Raw genomic sequence first — 18,910 nt, forward strand, 5'->3', positions numbered from 1 at the left:
GGCAAAGTAATGTCTCTGCTTTTTAATATGCTGTCTAGGTTGGCCACTGGAGAAGGCAATGGCGACCCACTCCAGTACTTTTGCCTGGAAAATCCCATGGACAGAGGAGCCTGGTGGGCTACAGTCCATGGGGTTGCGAAGAGTCAGACACGACTGAGTGGCTTCACTTTCACTTTTTCACTTTCCTGCATTGGAGAAGGAAATGGCAACCCACTCCAGTGTTCCTGCCTGGAGAATCCCAGGGACAGAGGAGCTTAGTGGGCTGCCGTCTATGGGGTCGCACAGAGTCGGACACGACTGAAGCGACTTAGCAGGAGCAGCAGCAGGGAACTATGATAATGCATGCCATTCAGCCACAAAAGAAAAGAAAAAAGAAAAAAAATTCATACCCCAAATAAAAGAATATAAAGAAGTCCTTGAAATCAATAATACAAAGGCAAACATTTCCCCAAATGGACAAAGACTTAAAGACACTTGAAAAACAGTTATGAATGGGCAGTATGCAAATGTTACTAGTCTTCAGAACATTGAAAACTAACCACAAGAAAGAATATTTCACACCCATTATAATGACAAAAATTTAAAGGACAGACAAAATCAAATGCTGGTGAGAATGCAGAGCAACATGAACTTTTATACATTGCTGCTGGGAGCATAAAATGATTCAACTATATTGGAGAATGGTTTGTCAGTTTCTTACAAAATTTAATGCATTTCTGTATTATGATCCAGACTTTCCACTTTCAGGCATATAGTCTCTAAAAATTAAAATGTATGTTCACAAAATGACTTGCAAATATATTTTCTTCCACTACAGAAGAAATTTGTTCTGCATTTAAATGACGTAATATTATTGTCTGGAATTTACAACAAGTTTCTACAAATCTAAGAGAAAAATGCAAACAATATGATAGTAAAAATACAGAATTTGAAAGGGCAATTCACAGAAGATAATATATAGAAATATCATTACATTACTGACAACCAAGGATGTGTAAATTAAAATCACTATGATACACCGTCTCACATGGTTGTAACAAAAAGCCCCAAAGAACAACCTGTTGGTACTAAGTGTTAGCAAGCCTGTGGCTAAGTGAGCACTATCACCCACTGCTGGTAGAAATGTGAATTATTATAATTATTTTGGAAATACATTGACAATACACAATATCCTCTTTGACCCAGAAATTTTCCTAGGTATATACCCGTCCCCAAAATTCCAGCATAAATAGAATAATAAGAATTTTCAGTACAACACATTGATCTCTTTCTTTCCTGTCAATAACAATTTTATTCCCATACACCATCAATCACTGAATCAAAATAAAAGTTTCTAAAATCACCAAGAAAAATGACGTTGAGACTTCCAAAGTAGAAAATACAACTCACTCATGAAAGGCAGTCTACCAAATTGTTAACAGTGCTGGATTCTGCCTACTACTTAGATAGGTTTCTGGGATGTTCCTAAATAAAAGGAGATCAATTTCCAGGAGCAACAAACATAATTATCTAATAAGTCATATTTGTTACTTACAGTTTAATATAGCTCTGCCCACTTTTTCCATTCCTAATAAGGTCAATTTTTGCTTTTTTTTTTTTTGATTGATCTTTTATTCAGTTATTAGTCTTTTAAAGGGAACATTGATTCTTTTGTTTTCTCTCTCATTAATTTTTTTTAATTTTATTTTATTTTTAAACTTTACATAATTGTAAAAAATATGGAACGCTTCACGAATTTGCATGTCATCCTTGCGCAGGGGACATGCTAATCTTCTCTGTATCGTTCCAATTTTAGTATATGTGCTGCCAAAGCAAGCACTCTCTCATTAATTTTGACTCCTACTCTTCCATTCTTTCCCCTTTGGAGATTATTCTGCTCTTTTTCTTTCATCTTCTTGATTGTGACAGCTTCCTAAATTATTTTCAGTATTGCTTATTTCTCGATATATGAATTTAAAGTTATAAATTTCCCACAAGGCATTGCTTTAGCAATGTCACAAAGTCTGAATGCACTAGTTTCATTGTTACAGGATTCTTGTTTGCTGTTTAGTCGCTAAGTGTGGTGTTCTGACTCTTTTTGACACCATGCACTGTAGCCTGCCAGGCTCCTCTGTCCATGGGATTCTCCAGGCAAGAAAACTGGAGTGGTTTGCCATTTCCTTCTCCAATAATTCTCCATATGGTTCTTAATATTTTCTAATTATTACTGTTACAATTTCTTTTTCAAACCATGAATAATACAGATGTATATTTTCAGTTCCAAGCATGGTTTTAGCAGATTGTATTTTTGTTACTGATTTCTAATTTTATGGCGCTGCAAAATACTTATTCTTTGGTATTTGCTAAGTTTTATTTAAGGACTATTTTGTGGTCAATGTGGTGGGAAGATTTGTTAAGAACTGGACTAGAGACCATCACTGTCTAACCGTCCATGGTAATCTCTGCTGTCTTACACTTGTTACATTTTTTAAAACAAGTCCATATCCACTGTCTCACTTGACAATGAGATGTCAGTAGCTTGATGGTCTTTAAGGTTCAATCTCTAAGTCTTACATGACTGAAAGCCGCTCAGTCGTGTCTGACTCTTTGTGACCCCATGGACTGCAGCCCGCCAGGCTTCCCTGTCCATCACCAACTCCTGGAGCCTACTCAAACTGTAAATCTCAGATTCTGGTAAACAGCTGGACTTCCTGAGGCACAGGTGTCTCATATAAGTCTCTCTCTTCTACAAGTATGGTTGGGACATGCTCCATTCTTTCTAGATCTATGGATACTGGTCACATACGCCCAGTTCCTGTGGTCGCCTCCTAGCTTTGAACTGGACTGGCCCTTGTGCCTTATGGGGAGAAGTGCCAACAGCCTCCAACAACACCTGGGTGATTAATTATGGCTCCTTGATCTCAGCCAGATGGGAGCTCAGAAATTGTCAAAGCTTTAGCTCAATCTCTACATACTGCTGAGAAAAGTTTTAAATTCAGTCTGGCAGAAAAAACAGTGAAACTTACAGGTTGACGTGTAAGCTACAGACCTACCCCCGGGGAAAATATTGTTGGTGTGTTCACACCCCAACACTTTCCAAAGAAGATGTTGAGACTTACAGCAAGGAATACACACACATATCACACATCATGGGTCACCCATAGAAACAGAACATAGGAATTACTAAAGGGAGAGGAAGCCAAGTTGACTTACTGCGGCTGTTACTGTTTGGAGATACGAACAGTAACAGCAAATTGTATTTTGCAAAGGTGGGCCTGACAATGTGTGTTTGTATGTCAGTCACTCAGTCGTGTCTGAATCTTTGCAACTCCATGGCCCTTAGTCCACCAGGCTCCTCTGTCTGTGGGATTCTCCAGGCAAGAATACTGGAGTGGGTTGTGATTTCCTCCTGCAGGGGATCTTCTCAACTCAGGACCCGCATATCCTGTGTCTCCTGCACTAGCAGAAGGATTCCTTACCACTGTGCCACCTGGGAAGCCTGGGCCTGACACTGTCTCCTATCGTTATTCTTCTCTTCTTCTATGTGACTTTACACACTTTTATCAAGTGGTGGAGTTCATTTTTTCACTCATGCATTTGTTTTCTAGGGCTGCTGTAACAAATTACCACAATTTGGGAGGCTTAAAACAACAGAAGTTAATTTTCTCAGAGTTCTGAAGGTCAGACATCCTAAATCAAGGTGTCAGCCGGGTTGGTTCCTTGTGGGGTCTCTGAAGGAGGATGGTCCCTGCCTCTTTCCAGCTCCTGGAGTTGCTGAAAATCCTTGGTGCTCCTTGGATTAGAGTTGCATCACTCCAGTCTCTGCTTCTATCACCACATGGGTTTCTTCCCTGTATCTCTGTATCCCGCCTCTTACAAGGATACCAGTCATGATGTAGGGCTCACCCTAATCCAGTATGACTTCATTTTAGCTTAACTAATCACATCAGCAAAGACCCAATAAAATGAGGTCACATTCTGAGATGGTGAATGAAAATGAAGTTTTCTCTGTGTGTGCTTAGTCACTCAGTCATGTCCAACTCTTTGCGACCCCAGGGACTATAGCCCACGAGGTTCCTCTGTCCATGGGATTCTCCAGGCAAGAATACTGGAGTGGGTTGCACAACAGTATGAGAGACCCTTTCATTTCTTAAGTGTTCCAAGTTTGTCCTGACACTAAGGTCTTGCAATGAACTTTTCTCCCCAAATGACTTTTCTTTCAAGCATTCACATGGGTGACTCCTTTCTATCATTCAGGCTTGAGCTCAAATGTCACCTCTCAAAGTAGCCACTCTATCATAAAACCCCTAAATATTGCTGTTAGCTGGCATTTACTTGCTTGCATAGTTGTTTACTTGGCTTTTATTCTGGATCTCCTCTTCTTCCTCCAAAATATAAGTTCCATGCTGAAGAGATCTGTCTTGTTTACTGCTCTATTCCCAAGTCCACAAGAGTGCCTGACATACAGGGGACTCTCAATAGGTAACTGTTGAATGAATGGAAAAATGACAGCTTGTGTTTTAAAGTTGGAAGTTTCTTGAATCAAGCTGTCTAGGGGTTCAAATATTAGCTGTAGCATTGATTAGTGTTCTTATGTGAGTTACCTAATTTTCCTGAGCTGTTTCTTCATCTATAAAACAGGAATAAAACTATTCATCTCAAAGTATTTTTGGTAGTTATTTGATGAAATCATTCATTGTAGCATGTACATATCTCAGCTGGGAAACACTTTTTCTTTAAATACAGTTACTTAATTTTATTTAAACTGGATTTTCTTGTAAATCCCTTGTGTCTGAAGTATAATCTCAGAACATTTGGGTTTCTCAGTTTCCTTTGTATTGTAAGTGCTGGGCATGTGTGCTATCACCAGGACACCTGGCCAAACAATTCTCCTTTCTTCCAGATATATGTGGCAGGGTTGGACCCTTTGAGGATAGGCATGACTTTATAATGCCCATTGCCCACTGAAATGTAGGCAGACAAGACACATGTCACCTCCTGCAGAAGCATTAAGAGTGTCTCATATGCCATAGTCTCATTCTACCTTGGTAACTATACAAGCAAAAATTAGGATAGAGGCTTCATGAACTGGATCCCCGAGCAACTATGATGAGCAGAGACCCTTGCTGACACGTTAGACATGGAGCATGAGTGAGATTTTGTAGATGAGTCCATTGGATGTGGAGGCTGTTACTGCGGTCTATCCTTAATGAAGCAATGTGTTCCCTAGTGCAGGCATTGGTGGGGACACCCTGGTCCATGGGAGGCAGTTTAATACCAGGGCATAGAGCAGGAATAATATTCAGAATATTTAGCAAACACTGTGGCACAGGCATTTATCTATCTGGGGTTTTATTTGCGAAAGAAGATCTAGCAAATCCTTTGAGTTTCCCCTTCTGCTCCTGATCCCTTAGGCCATCATTATGGACCGAACTGTGTGCCTATAAAGTTCCCATGTTGAAGTCTTAACCCCTGGAACCTCAGAGTGTGACTGTGTTTGAAGATAAGTTCTTTAAACTGGTAACTGAGTTCAAATGAGTTTCCCCAGTGGTTCAGGCAGTGGTTCTGCCAATGCAAGAGACACAAGAGACACGGGTTTAATCCTTGGACCAGGAATATCCCCTGGAGGAGGGCATGGCAACCCACTCCAGTATTTCTGCCTGGAGAATCCCATGGACAGAAGAACCTGCAAGGCTACAGTCCATGGGGTCGCAAAGAGATGGACATGACTGAAGTGACTCAGCACACATGCAGTGGTCATCTAATCCAGTATTACTAGGGTCCTTATATGAAGAGGAGATTAGGACACAGAGTCACTTAGAAGGTCATGTGAAGACAGCGGAGGGAAGACAACTACCCATAACTCAAGGAGAGGTGACTCAGAAGAAACCAACACTGTTACCATCTTGATCTTGAACTTTTCAACTTCAGAATCATAAGAAAATAAATTCCTGTTGTTGAAGCCACCCACTCTGTGGTGTTTTGTTAAGGCAGCCCCTAGAGAACTAATACAGCCATCTCTGGGGGTGTCCAGCTATGAGACTTTTTTCTTAGAGACCAAAGCTTTGTGTCATCTCTCATACTGTCCCTTCACACTAGCCTGGGAAGTCTTTTCTCATCTGCAATCATACTTCTAACCAAGGAAAGCTGATCATGCATTCTTTCTTTATCGTCTGAGGTCCCCCATGACCTAGACCTTTCAATCCCGAGGTCAAATGAGTAAAGAGGGGAGGGGACTAAAAACACAGGATGGAGGATGGAGGCCAGAGGGAAGACAGTAGGAGAAGACACATGACACCTTTTATATACGGAGGTTCTCAGCGTAGGTTCAGCATAGAAGAAGTGCTCTGCAAGTGGCCGCTGCTGCTATTGTACTGCCATCATCTCCACCACCACCAGCTCCATCATCACCACCACTACACAGGCTGCTAACAACCCAACTTAGCCAACTCCCTGTACCTGGAAGTTCACTACTTCTCCACCTTCATTGTGTTCTCTCCCAAGAGCCTCCCAGAATTCCTCCTCGTTCCCGAGCATGCTCAGTGTCTGGACCTGCCTTAGAAAACCAGTTCCTGATAATGGTTAGCAACCCTTGGAAAAATGAAAACTTCAATAAGTTGTAATAACAGAATTCAAAGCACAGCCTACCTTGGAAGCTCTGCAGAGGTCTCCAAGGCCTATGAATTCCCCCGCCCAGATGATAAATGGTGCACTCAGATACCTCATGAGTCATGAGGGTAAAATCCTGCTTTCTGCTCCCAGAAAGCTAAGTTGTATTTGGTGTGCAATCACTTTCTCACTTTTCTCCATTGTTTTGAAGCACGATTGCCAAGTCCTGAAAGACTTATGAGTCCATAAGTTAAGTACCTTGTGAAATGGCTACCATCGCTCTCCCATTCTTCACCCTGCCTTACCCATCAGCCCCATTTATCTGTGGCTTCCATGCCACAGAGCTTCCTTCTCCCCTTTACTGCTTTGTGTTTCTGTCAAACAGACCTCACTAAGGCCATCACCTAGGATGCGCTTTGTCAAGAGAATCATGGCAAGAGCTGGAAGGGAGGAGCCTAAGTGAGAAAGCAGAAGCTCAGGCTTTCCAAATGCCAGAAGGAAGATGGAACTTAATCTTCAGGCCATCCACTGCCAGATTCATGGCCCCATGGTGGTTTTCTCTTGGTTTATTTTCTCTCTTTCTTCCTGCAGATGAGCTTGACAGAATTCATCCTTGCCTTTGGTCCCCAGAGGATGTACACAGACTTGTCGTTTGCAGGAAACATTGCAAGTCGGTGGGTGTGCCACACTTTGGTGCTGTTACAGTTCTTAAAACACAGGCATCTGCTGGGTGTAGAGAAAGCTGTCGGCGTGTGCTTTTTCTAAATAATTAATATGTCACTGGCATTTTGACAAATTGGCACCGATTGTCAGGCTCAGCAACCAGGAGCAATCTGTTTTGCAGGCTGAGAAAAACAGCTGTAAAACTCTGGTAAAAAAATCTGTTCCATTGTGTTCAAATACATTTTAGGTTGAAAATTGTTGAAGTGGAAGAGGCATGGTTTGGGGATGCAGAGGTATCTAGGTTTGAATCCTGATACTTCTGCTAACTGTGTCTGAGTGGTGAGCAATTTTTTTTAGACATTTTCCTTGTCTGTAAAAATGGAGAGGTAAATACAGTCCTTGCAGAAATGCTGCAATGATTCAAGATAATGCTTTTATTTTAAACATGTCTAGTGTAAGATCGGTACATACATGGTTTCTGGTAGTAAGACAGAATTTCACAGCAGCACTATTAGTTATGGTTGTGGTAATAGGAGCTATAATAGCAGTAGTTGAAATTAAGTATTAGTAATAGCAGTTATAATAATAGTAGTAAAGTGATGAAGTTGCTGGTCATGAGCCAGGAGACTGAGGTTGTACAAGTGATAGAGATAATTGAATAAGTGGTAGGTTAAGAATCAAGAGACCTGATGTCTAAGTCTTGGTAGCTCCTCAATATTTTGTGAGTCGGTGTAGAATTTTAGAAAATTGGAAGATTTTACGGTCCTCTCCAAATCTTCATTTAAATGTCTTTCTCTAATTGCAATAACATGGAAGTTGAACAGCAAATGTTTCTTCCTCGTTCTGTGTGATTTAAGTGTTAATAAAAATAATAGCAATTTATGCTAACTTATATTGAGCATTGCCATGTATCCAGAATATTTCAATTTTATGCATATTTCTTCATTAAATTCTTAAAAGTACTCTATGAGCTACGTCTTCTTTTATTCTTATAGTTCCATGTTGAGGTATAAAGAAATTAAACATCTTACCCAAGGCCACAGAGCTAATGCTAGAATCAGAATTAGATCCTAGGAAACATGGCTCCAAAGCTTGTGTCTAAACTGTTTACTATACTATCCTGCATTAATGAAAGTTGTTACAGTTTGGAGGGTAGGGCACATGGCTTCTATCATATGGAAGATTTCTTTTTCTATGTACAATCTGGTGTTACACTCTATCGAGTGGTTTAGTACAGCCGAGAAGCCAAGACTTAAAGATATATAAATTGCTTTTGTCTATTCAACTAATCAATCAATAAACAATCGATATTTATTTAATAAACAGATCATAAAATATGACTCATTTTCAAGGGTTGGTGAGCAGTCCAATCATTTTGAGGGAAGGGTTAGTCTGGGGAGTAGTAGATTATCTGAAAGGACTTGATGGTGAAAGGCCTAGGGTGTCAAGCTAAGTCTGAACTACATAATGAGACAGACACCTCCTCTCTGGGTGGCCACCACATCCCATTTCTCTACTTAAGAGCACACCCATTATTTATAATGAATATGAACTAATTGCATTCAGTGTCTTGTAAGTTCTTTGAGATCTGTGACAATTTCAATGTCCTCCTGGTCAGTCCAGACAACTGTGTGTGTCTTCCATTAGAACCTCCCAGGCCAGTAGGTAAGTTCAACCACCTACCCATATACAGACTTCCCTGGTGGCTCAGACAGCAAAGAATCCACCTGCAATGTGGGAGACCTGGGTTCAACCCCCGAGTTGGGAAGGTCCCCTGGAGGAGGGCATGGCAACCCACTCCATTATTCTTGCCTGGAGGATCCCAAAGAACAGAGGATCCTCGCAGGCTGCTGTCCATGGGGTCGCAAAGAGCTGGACATGACTGAGCAACCAGCACACAGCACTTACCCATACTACCTGCCCAGCCCTTCTCTGAGAAAGGATTTACTCCCAGAGGTTGGAGTAAGTTAAGAACCTAAAATCAGCACAAACTTATCTGCCATGAGTGTCTTTCCTTTTTCTAGAAAGGAAAAGATGCTTTATTTTTAGGAAATTCTAGGTCCATAAATACTGGCATACACTCTGATTTCCAAGGGCCTTTTCATTGCTCTACAAGGACAAGGTTTGGAACTAATTGTTCCAGGATGCTCATCAATGCAGGGTTTCACCACGGCTCTTGAATAGGAAAGAGTTGGCATTAATTCCAGAATAGGTATTTAAGAACTTCAAAGATACTATTCTACAGTTCTCTGGTCATTATTGTTCATAAGAACTCTACTGTTAATCTAATCCTAATTCTTCTACAGGGCAGTCTTTTTTCCTTTCTTGTTGCTTTCAAGGTTTTCTTTTTTGTCTTCGATGTTAAGTTTCACCATGATGTGTCAACGTATGGGTTGGATTTTATTTATTATTCTCAAGATTCAGCGTGCCTTTTCAAGCCATCTTTGTTCTAGAAAACTTTGCCACTAATATCTCTTCAAACATTGCCTCTTTCCTATTCTATTCCTTCCTTCAGAGGTATTTATATTCTCTCTTTCTGAAATTTCTATTAGATGTCTCCTTGCATCTTATGTCATCATTTAAAATGATCTCATAAATTTTATTCCTCTTTAATATAATTTATTTCCTTGGGTTTATCTTCCAGTTTATTGATTCTTTTTCCAGCTATATCTAATCTTGTATTTAAATCCACCATACTGTTTTCAATTTTAATGACTGTATTTCTTTATTCTTCAATATTTTGATAATTTTTAATATGTGGTTTTTCCTTGCTTTTATTACTTCTATTTAATAATTTTTCTCTTTATTTTACATATCATTTAATATTTTCTCAGGTTGTTTTCTTTTCTCAATCTGTGAGTACTAATTCTCTTTATTACTTATTGAATTTTATCATGATAATTGTTATTTCATTTATAATTTTATATGGAAACTCATGTTCATATGATTTTTTCCCCCAGTGGGAGGTCCATGTGTCTCATAGGTATCCTTACAGAGTGCTTTTGAATTTCCAGCTGCTAAGATCCTTGTGATCCCACTAATTCCACAACAAATTAAGACTTTATTTCCTATTTGGGGTTTTCTGAAATATGGTAGTAATGTTATTCAGCTTACCTACCAGGATGCTTCAGGCTCAATATTTCTATTTCTTATGGTGACTTTGTTTTTTCACCCATTTATATTAAAGCTTACCTGAGCAGGAAAACAAAGTTTTATTTCCTTATAACAGATGGAACAGCACTTCAAGGCTCCTAGCTTTGTTAAAGCTCTCTCCTTCTCTCTCTTACTTTGCTACAAAAGCCAAGACACTTTGCCTTCATATGGCTATAAATATCCCAGTCCATAGCTAACATGACCTATTTATAAGACCACTAACCCTGTGCAGCATCATTTCTTACTTAATATTTTCCTCAACTTCTTATTTTGTTTCTAGCAGCTACGTATTTCTTTTTCTTCCTTTTGGGCTCAACGTAAGGGCAAGCACATGGCTGCTACAACAGAAAAAGTGTATTTTCTTTTTTATTTTATTTATTTTTAATTGGAAAATAATTGGTCTACAATATCATGTTGGTTTCTGTCATACATCAACATTAATCAGCCATAGGTATGTATATGTCCCCTTCCTCTTGAAACTCCCTTCCACCTCCCATCTCATCCCACCTCTCACAGAGCACTCATTGATCTCCCTGCATTATACAGTAACTTCCCACTAGCTGTCTATTTCATACATGGTAACGTATATGTTTCAATGCTACTCTCTCAATTCGTCTCACCCTCTTCTTCCCTCATTGTGCCCTCACATCTGTTCTCTACGTCTGCCTCTCTATTCCTGCCCTGCAAATAGGTTCATCAGTACCGTTTTTCTAGATTCCATATATATGTATTAATATACAATATTTGGGACAAGGTATATTAAAAAAAATCTTTAACTGCATTTATTTATTTGGCCGCACCTCCCAGCATGTGGGAACCTAGTTCTCTGGCCAGGGATTGCACCTGTGCCCCCTGCAGTAGAAGCAAGTGATCTTAACCACTGGACCACCAGGAAAATTTCCAAAACAGTACATATTTTACAGGCTCTGTATTAAACTTTTTCTGGTTTTAACTTAGTATTTGGAGCACTAAGAATTCCTGCTACATCAGGTCTGACATACTGTCAGAAGTTGCCCTCAGTCGGCATCACAGGTGTTTAGTTTTCAAACAGAGCCAACATTCAAAACATACACAAGGTTTTCTTCCACGCTGCTTCTGTAGCATCCCTCTGATTTTGAGGCAACTAGTTAAGGAACAGAACTATTGTGCTGGGTAAGTATTTACTCCCATATAATGCTTGCTTCACAATGAGGCTGTCAAGGTAAGGATGTACTACCATCTCATTTATAATGATTTAACTTGATCTCCAGTCACACTACATTTATCTTTTATCTTGTATCACAGGTATCTATCATTACAGTTGGCAAATGATAAAAATAACAACATTTATTGAGCTTCTACTTTTGTGCCAGGCACTGTTCTACATACTCCACACATACAATTTTATTTTATCTTTACCACAAAGAACTGAGGTACAGAGAAGCTAAATAACTTGCTGATGGTCACACAGCTAGTAGGTGGTGGGTCCAGTACTCAAGGGCTTCCCCCATGGCTCTGCAATAAAGGATCTGCCTGCAATGCAGGAGACATGAGTTTGATCCCTGGGTAGGCAAGATCCGCTGGAGAAGGGCATGGGAACCCACTCTAGTATACTTGCCTGGGAACTCCCATGGACAGAGCAGCCTGGCAGGCTACAGTCCATGGGGTCTCAAAGGTCGCAAAGTGTCAGACACAACTGAGCATGTGTGCAACTGCACCAGTATTCCAATCGGGCCATTCCGATAGATGAGCACCTCTAGTGAGTGCCTACATAGACACCCATTGCATGAATAGGAAAATGCTGACCTTACCACTACTATCATCACCATTGTATTTGCAGAAGAATGTATTTGAGTGAGATCCTCCCTGAGTGTGAGCAAATGGAAGACTGATGGGCGAGAGAACCAGGAGGTAAGAAGCGTGTCAAGGAAGCTATGCAGGCATGCGTCCAGCCCAGAGGTTTACATTCCATTTAGAACCGTGGCAAATTGCTCTTTGCTTCCGCCATGGCCCCAAGCACATTACTTATGCAACTGATCATTACAGGCAGCTTTTCTTTGAAATCTGGCTTTTCTCCTTCTAAACTCTTCAAGCCTTATAACTGTAGATAAAAGGTTTAAATGAAGCAAATTCAAAAATTATCTTTGGTAGCACCATGTAGATACAGTGCTCCGTATCGTGCAATGAGCATGTTTTTTAAAGTCCAGACAGGTGTAGGGTCAAATCCAAGCTCTACTACTTACTCGCCTCCTTTTTTCCCAGAGGTGAAATGCAGAGAACATAAACCAGCAGGGTTGTTATAAAGAGAAACTTAGATAATACTAATATTACTAATATTTGCAAGGTAGTACATCCTTACCTTGACAGCCTCATTGTGAAGCAAGCAATATTAATCTTAACCACTGGACCACCAGGAAAATTTCCAAAACAGTACATATTTTACAGGCTCTGTCCCAGGATCTAGTCAACAATATTTCTGAAACTTTGATGGCAGAAAGAGGGGACTCAACTGACAGCACTTCTTTTCTAAGGCCCCGCCACGTAAGCTTGGTATTGTCTTTGGGACTAGGTCTCTCTCTGGGCAGAGGGGGACCACTGCAGGGAAGCCTAGTCCAGTAGTTAAGAGCACTGCTACTCAGCCAAATGACTTGGGTTAAATCCTGCTCTGTTACTTGCTGGCTGTGTGACATCAGGCAAATTACTCAGGCTTTCTGTGCCTCAGTGCTCTCATCTATCAAAGTGGATGTTACTTCATATGATTGTTATCATGAGCTAAGTATTTGGCACTCAGGCAGTGTTCTGCAGGTCTTCTAAAAACATACCGACAGGGACTCTCCTGGCGGTCTAGTGGTTAAGAGTCTGTGCTCCCACTGCAGGAGGCACAGGTTCAAGCCGTGGTGCAGGGTGGAGATCGGGGTGGGGGGCACTAAGATCCCACATGCCACATGGCAAAAAAAAAAAAAAAAAACCCTACTTACCTACATTCATTTATAACTTAGTCACTCAGAACTAAAGGCAAATGCTAAGTTTCAAGTGTATATACTTGAATGGCTACTTTTTTTGTTTAATAATTACAGTGCTATCTACATTACGGGTGGTATAGTCAAGTGAATTGTTCCTACTTATTTCTTCTTAATTTTCCTCTTGTGAGGCTCTGAGAAAGAGGGGAAAGAGAAGGGGGCTGGAATGGCAATGTTAGGACTTAGAGAATTCCTGTCTGGAGAGATGAATGAGCCTGAGTGGGTCACAGTGACAAGACAAGCTTCGTGAGAAGGGAAGGGCTGATGTGTCCTAGAAGCCGTGCCTATGGATGTCCAGGTGCTGTGCAGTGTCCTTGTTTTATTCTTAAACTCTGGTCAGAAGCATCCAGCATGAATTAGCTGTGTACTGGGACGTCAAAGAGGGTCCTGCCTACAGTGTGGTGGTGAGCAGTATGTGGCAATGTGCAAAGTGGCCCTAGCAAGGCTGGTGACAGCATGGAAACATGATTTTGAGGCAGCCAATGCAAAAAGACTTAAGTTCATAAAGCAGCCTAAAGGGAGTGGTGGGCAAGCAACAAATGGATTTTTGCAACATAAAGTAGTCTGGGAAATCTCAGAAATTCTTGGGAGATGCTCTGTCCTTCCAGCAAGCTGCAGGATGAATGCTGATATTAGTTATTTAGGAATAAAAGACTTACTCTAAAGTTTGGTAAAAGACATACAGCACCTATCTTTAGCGCAGCCAACATGGTCCCTAGCACATTATGGATGTTCAAACGTTGATCATTTTTTTCCCCTTATTTTTTTTTTAACCTTCGTGAACTAAGGCACTCCCAAGGCACCCCAGCATTCAGACCAAGAGGTTGGCAGCTCCTCCAGCCCTGCTCCTTGGCTCAGAGCATCCTCCAGGGCTTTGCTCAGCAAGTCACTCTCGGCTGCCTGACCTGGCTGGTCCCTGACACCACCCAGCAACACCTGTTTCCTATATCTACAGCCAAGCAGACGTAGAAAAGCAGTGTCTTCTGTCAGATGCTGAGCAGAAACTTTCTCAATGAGCCATTGAGATCCCTGACAACCAGCGTGGAGGGGGCTTCATCGGGGAGTGTGGAGGATGGGACTGTCTGGCTTTCCAGCCAGGTCTCTGGCAGGAGCTTGTCTGTCCAGCAGGGTCCACAGTCACCTAAGCACTTCCTGCAAAAGACGACAGTCTCTTTCTGCTTCTCCTTCAGACAAATGACTCTGAATAATTATTCTGATTCATTACTTTGGGCTTTCAGGCCCTGCTCTGTCTCCTTTTGACAAGGGTTGACAGCCTGGGAGCCTGTGGCCTATCTCTCCTGGTTCTTCTAAACACTGGCTCTCCCTGTCCTGTTACTGACACATGTCATAATCTGAACCACCTTTGATGAGGCCTGCAGGTAGGGATCAGATGCATCATTCACCTGGCACCAGGGAGCTTGTTGGGTCCCGATTCAAGACATGGTGGACTCCAGAACCTAGGTCAGTGTTCTCTGAAGTGTGATACCTCAGAAGTGTTCGCACTGGACACAGTTTTTGGTCGTGTGAGGTTGGAACAGTTTACTGTGATACGACGCTGTTTATCATTTAGAATATGAAAGTGAAAGTCACTCCATCGTGTCCAACTCTTTGTGAACCCATGGACTATACAGTTCTTGAAATTCTCCAGGCTAGAATACTGGAGTGGTAGTCCTTCCCTTCTCCAGTGATCGAACGCAGGTCTCCCACATTGCAGGAGGATTCTTTACCAGCTGAGCTACAAGGGAAGCCCAAGAATACTGGATTGGGTAGCCTAACCCTTCTCCAGAGGATCTTCCCAACCCAGGAATCGAACCAGGGTCTCCGGCACTGTAGGAGGATTCTTTACCAACTGAGCTATCAGAGAAGCCCCAATTTAGAATTTAAAGTACCCTTTAAAGTAGGATTTCTACTCCTCAAACATTTGAGAAAAAAGGTGATTCAATCTAAATAATATCAAAAATATACTAGTATGGGCAGAATGTGGGTATAGAAAAAGTCACAAAGGTTAAAATAAGAATGAATACATTTGGAAGGGGGGTGGGACGGAGATCCAAGAAGCAGGGGATATATGTATACATATAGCTGAGTCACTTCATTGTACAGCAGAAACACAATACTGCAAAGCAATTATATCCCGATTATTTTTTTAAAGTAATGATATGTTATACTATGCCTTGCAACATCTGCTGAAAAAGTTGGCAGAATCAACCAGTGACTGATTTGGTGTCTATTATTAATCCTAGATTATAGTACTCTCCTCCTCATAACAACAACAAATCTGTTGAAACAGTTCATCCATTATCTGACCTGTGGAATTATATACACAGTCTAAGATGAATCTTTTATTGGTGATTAGACTTCTAAATTATGCAACTTTCATCTTTTTCATAAGAAATAAAATGTTTTCAATTTTAAAAGAAATTAATACATTTTAGGCAAATTTGACACCAGGAGGAAGCTGTACTGTGTTCACAGAAGGGGAATGTGTTAATTTATTTATTCATTAAATAGCTTTTTGAGCACCCACTATGCTAGGCTTTTGCAGAGACGGTGAGAATTGGAGTGGCAATTGTACAAAGACACTGGGCCACATGAGCATCAGTGAGTTGTTTTGGGCTTGGGTGACTGGCATTTAGAACAGCAAGCTGCAGGCCCAGGAGCTTGGTAGATCTGAAAAAGGTCTGGCACCAGAGACCTAAAATCAGGTAATGCTAGAGGCTGGTCCATGAAGAACTTGGATATCTTCATTTATGTATAACAAGTATGGTTCCAAGAGTCCAAAATGAGTCACACATGGCCAGTTTGAGAGTTGGCCTTTGAGGGACTGAGTTACATGAAGGATGTTTCTACTGAATGAGGGAAGAAGGAATTTGGTGTATGGGTGTCTGTCCACTTTGCCCCTAATATGGTGTTGGACACAGCATTGACTCATTGACCATAGGACAGATTGGGTACTACGCAACCCTGGAGGGCATCGTTCCCATCTGAAGCACAGACCATTTGAATTGTGGCAGTTTCTGGGCAGATGATAGTAAGCTGTTTTCTTCCATCCAAATTAGCACATTATAACCAGTTTCCCATAGATGGAAGCAAAATGTTTTGCGGAAGGTGCACTGTAGGCAAATTCCCAAGTGATTCACAAGGAGCATCTTGTTCCTTTAAATCTTGATTTTGCCTACCATCAATATTCTTGGCTCACAGAAATAAACCCACATGCCTACAATCAATCTTAAACAAGAGAAGCAAAACTGCACAATGGAGAAGACAGTCCCTTCAGCAAGTGGCACCGGGAAAGCTGGACAGCCACAGGTAAATCAGTGAAGTTAGAACACTCCCTCATAAACTCAAAATGGCTTAAAGACTTAAATATAAGACACTTATATTAAAATTTCTAGAAGAGAACATAGGCAAAATATTCTCTGACATAAATCATAGCAATGTTTTCTTAGGTCAGCCTCATAAGGCAACAGAAATAAAAGCAAAAATAAATAATTAGGACCTAATCAAACTTATAAGTTTTGCACTGCAAAAGAAGCCATAAACAAAACAAAACAAAATGTATGGACTAGGAAGACATATTTGCAAATGAGACAACCAACAAGGGCTTAATTTCCAAAATATACAAACAGCTCATTCAACTCAATAACAGAAAAACAAACAACCCAGTCAAAAAACAAGCAGAAGATGTAAATAGTCATTTCTCCAAAGAAGACATATAAATGGTAAACAACACATTAAAAGCTGCTCAACACTGCTAATTATTAGAGAAATGCAAATCAAATCTACAACAAAGTATCACCCCACACCATTCAGAATGGCCATCCTCAAGAAGTCTACAAATAATAAATGCTGGAGAGGGTGTGAGAAAAGAAAATCCCACTACACTGTTGGTGGGAATGTAATTCCCATTCTTTGGCATTGCCTTTCTTAGGGACTGGAATGAAAACTGACTTTTTATCCAGAGAAAATTCTACTTTGAAAAAGATACACATACCCCAGCGTTCATAGCAGCACTATTTACAATAGCCAAGGCATGAAAGCCACCTAAATGTCCGTCAATAGATTAATGTATAAAGAAGACATGGTATGTGTATACATATATACATACACACACACACACACACACAATGGCATATTACTCAGCCATAAAAATGAAATAATGCTATTTGCAGCAACATGGATAGAGCTAGAGTTAGCATGCTACGTGAAGTCAGAGAAAGACAAATATCATTTGATATCACTTATGCGTGGAGTCTAAACTATGATACAAATGAACTTATTTACAAAACAGAAACAGACACACAGATATAGAAAACTTTTGGTTACCAAAGGGGAAATGCATGGAGGAGGAATAAATGTGGAGTCTGGGAGTAGCAGATACAAATTACTAGATAAAAAATAGGTAAACAACAAGGCCCTACAGCACAGGGAACTGTGTCAATATCTTATAATAAACTATAAGGGAGAAAACCAGTTCAATTGCTCCTCATGGGAATGCCTCGTTAGCATTGATCATTTTGAGATTTTAGGGAGTAAGTAACAGCCTATCTTCTCCACCTGAGAGATGGTCAAAAAAGTCAGGCAGATGGATATCAAAATGTTACCTTTATGACACACAAGACTGGAGTGAAATAAATCAGATTTTTTGTAAAGTGGTCTTGCTAATTTTAATACTGAGTAAGACATTCTCATTCATCCTGATACTGACCCAACTTCTCACACTCACAGAGCTCCCCATACAGGGGCAGGCAGGCTCTTTACAACAAGGCAGAGAGCAGGTGCGAAAAGACATGCAAGTAAGCGGATCCCATACGAGAGGAGATAGAAAGGTCTGGAAACTCTGTAATAGGTCATTTTGCTTCCTATGGAGAAAAAGGCCAGGAAGATTACTCAAATGTCCCTCCTATCCAAAATGATCTATAGGTTCAATGCAATCTGTTTCAAAATTCCAATGGCATTCTTTTCACAAAAATAGAAAATACAATCCTAAAATGTGTATGAAATCACAACAGACCCTGAATAGCCAAAGGAATCTCCAGAGAAATAAGCAAAGTTGGAGTCTTTACGTGTTCTGATTTCAAACTACATGACAAAGCTGTAATAATCAAAACAGTATGGTGTCAAAACAGACACAATGATCAATGGAACAGAATAGAGAGCTGAGAAATACACCCATGCATACATATGTGGTCAATTAATTTATGACAGATGCACTAAGAACACACAATGGGGAAAGATAGTCTCTTCAATAAACGGTATTGGGGAAACTGGAAAGTCACATACAAAAGAATGAAACTAGAACCTTGTCTTATACTACACACAAGAATCAACTCAAAATGGATTATAGAATGTAAAACTGGAAACTGTAAAACTTTTGGAAGAAACACAGGGATAAGCTTCTTGATACTGGTGCGGCAGTTTTGGATTTGACACTGAAAGCCAGGGGAACAAAAGCAACAATAAACAAGTGGGACTACATCAAGTTATACTCAGTTTCAATAACTAGT

The 18,910-nt window shown here is 40.5% G+C and overlaps 1 long non-coding RNA gene and 1 other non-coding gene across 2 annotated transcripts in view; both read right to left on the bottom strand.

The window, feature by feature from the left end:
• Positions 1-18,910, bottom strand: part of LOC123333228 — a 37,999-nt gene that overhangs the window by 14,388 nt on the left and 4,701 nt on the right. The gene's annotated exons all lie outside the window — the stretch shown is intronic.
• On the bottom strand, positions 1,713-1,819 carry LOC112584861. Its single transcript, XR_003109246.1, has one exon. It is a non-coding gene; the product is annotated as a U6 spliceosomal RNA (small nuclear RNA).

This window comes from Bubalus bubalis, chromosome 4 (genome assembly GCF_019923935.1).
Source record: "Bubalus bubalis isolate 160015118507 breed Murrah chromosome 4, NDDB_SH_1, whole genome shotgun sequence".
Classification (NCBI taxonomy): Eukaryota; Metazoa; Chordata; class Mammalia; order Artiodactyla; family Bovidae; genus Bubalus; species Bubalus bubalis.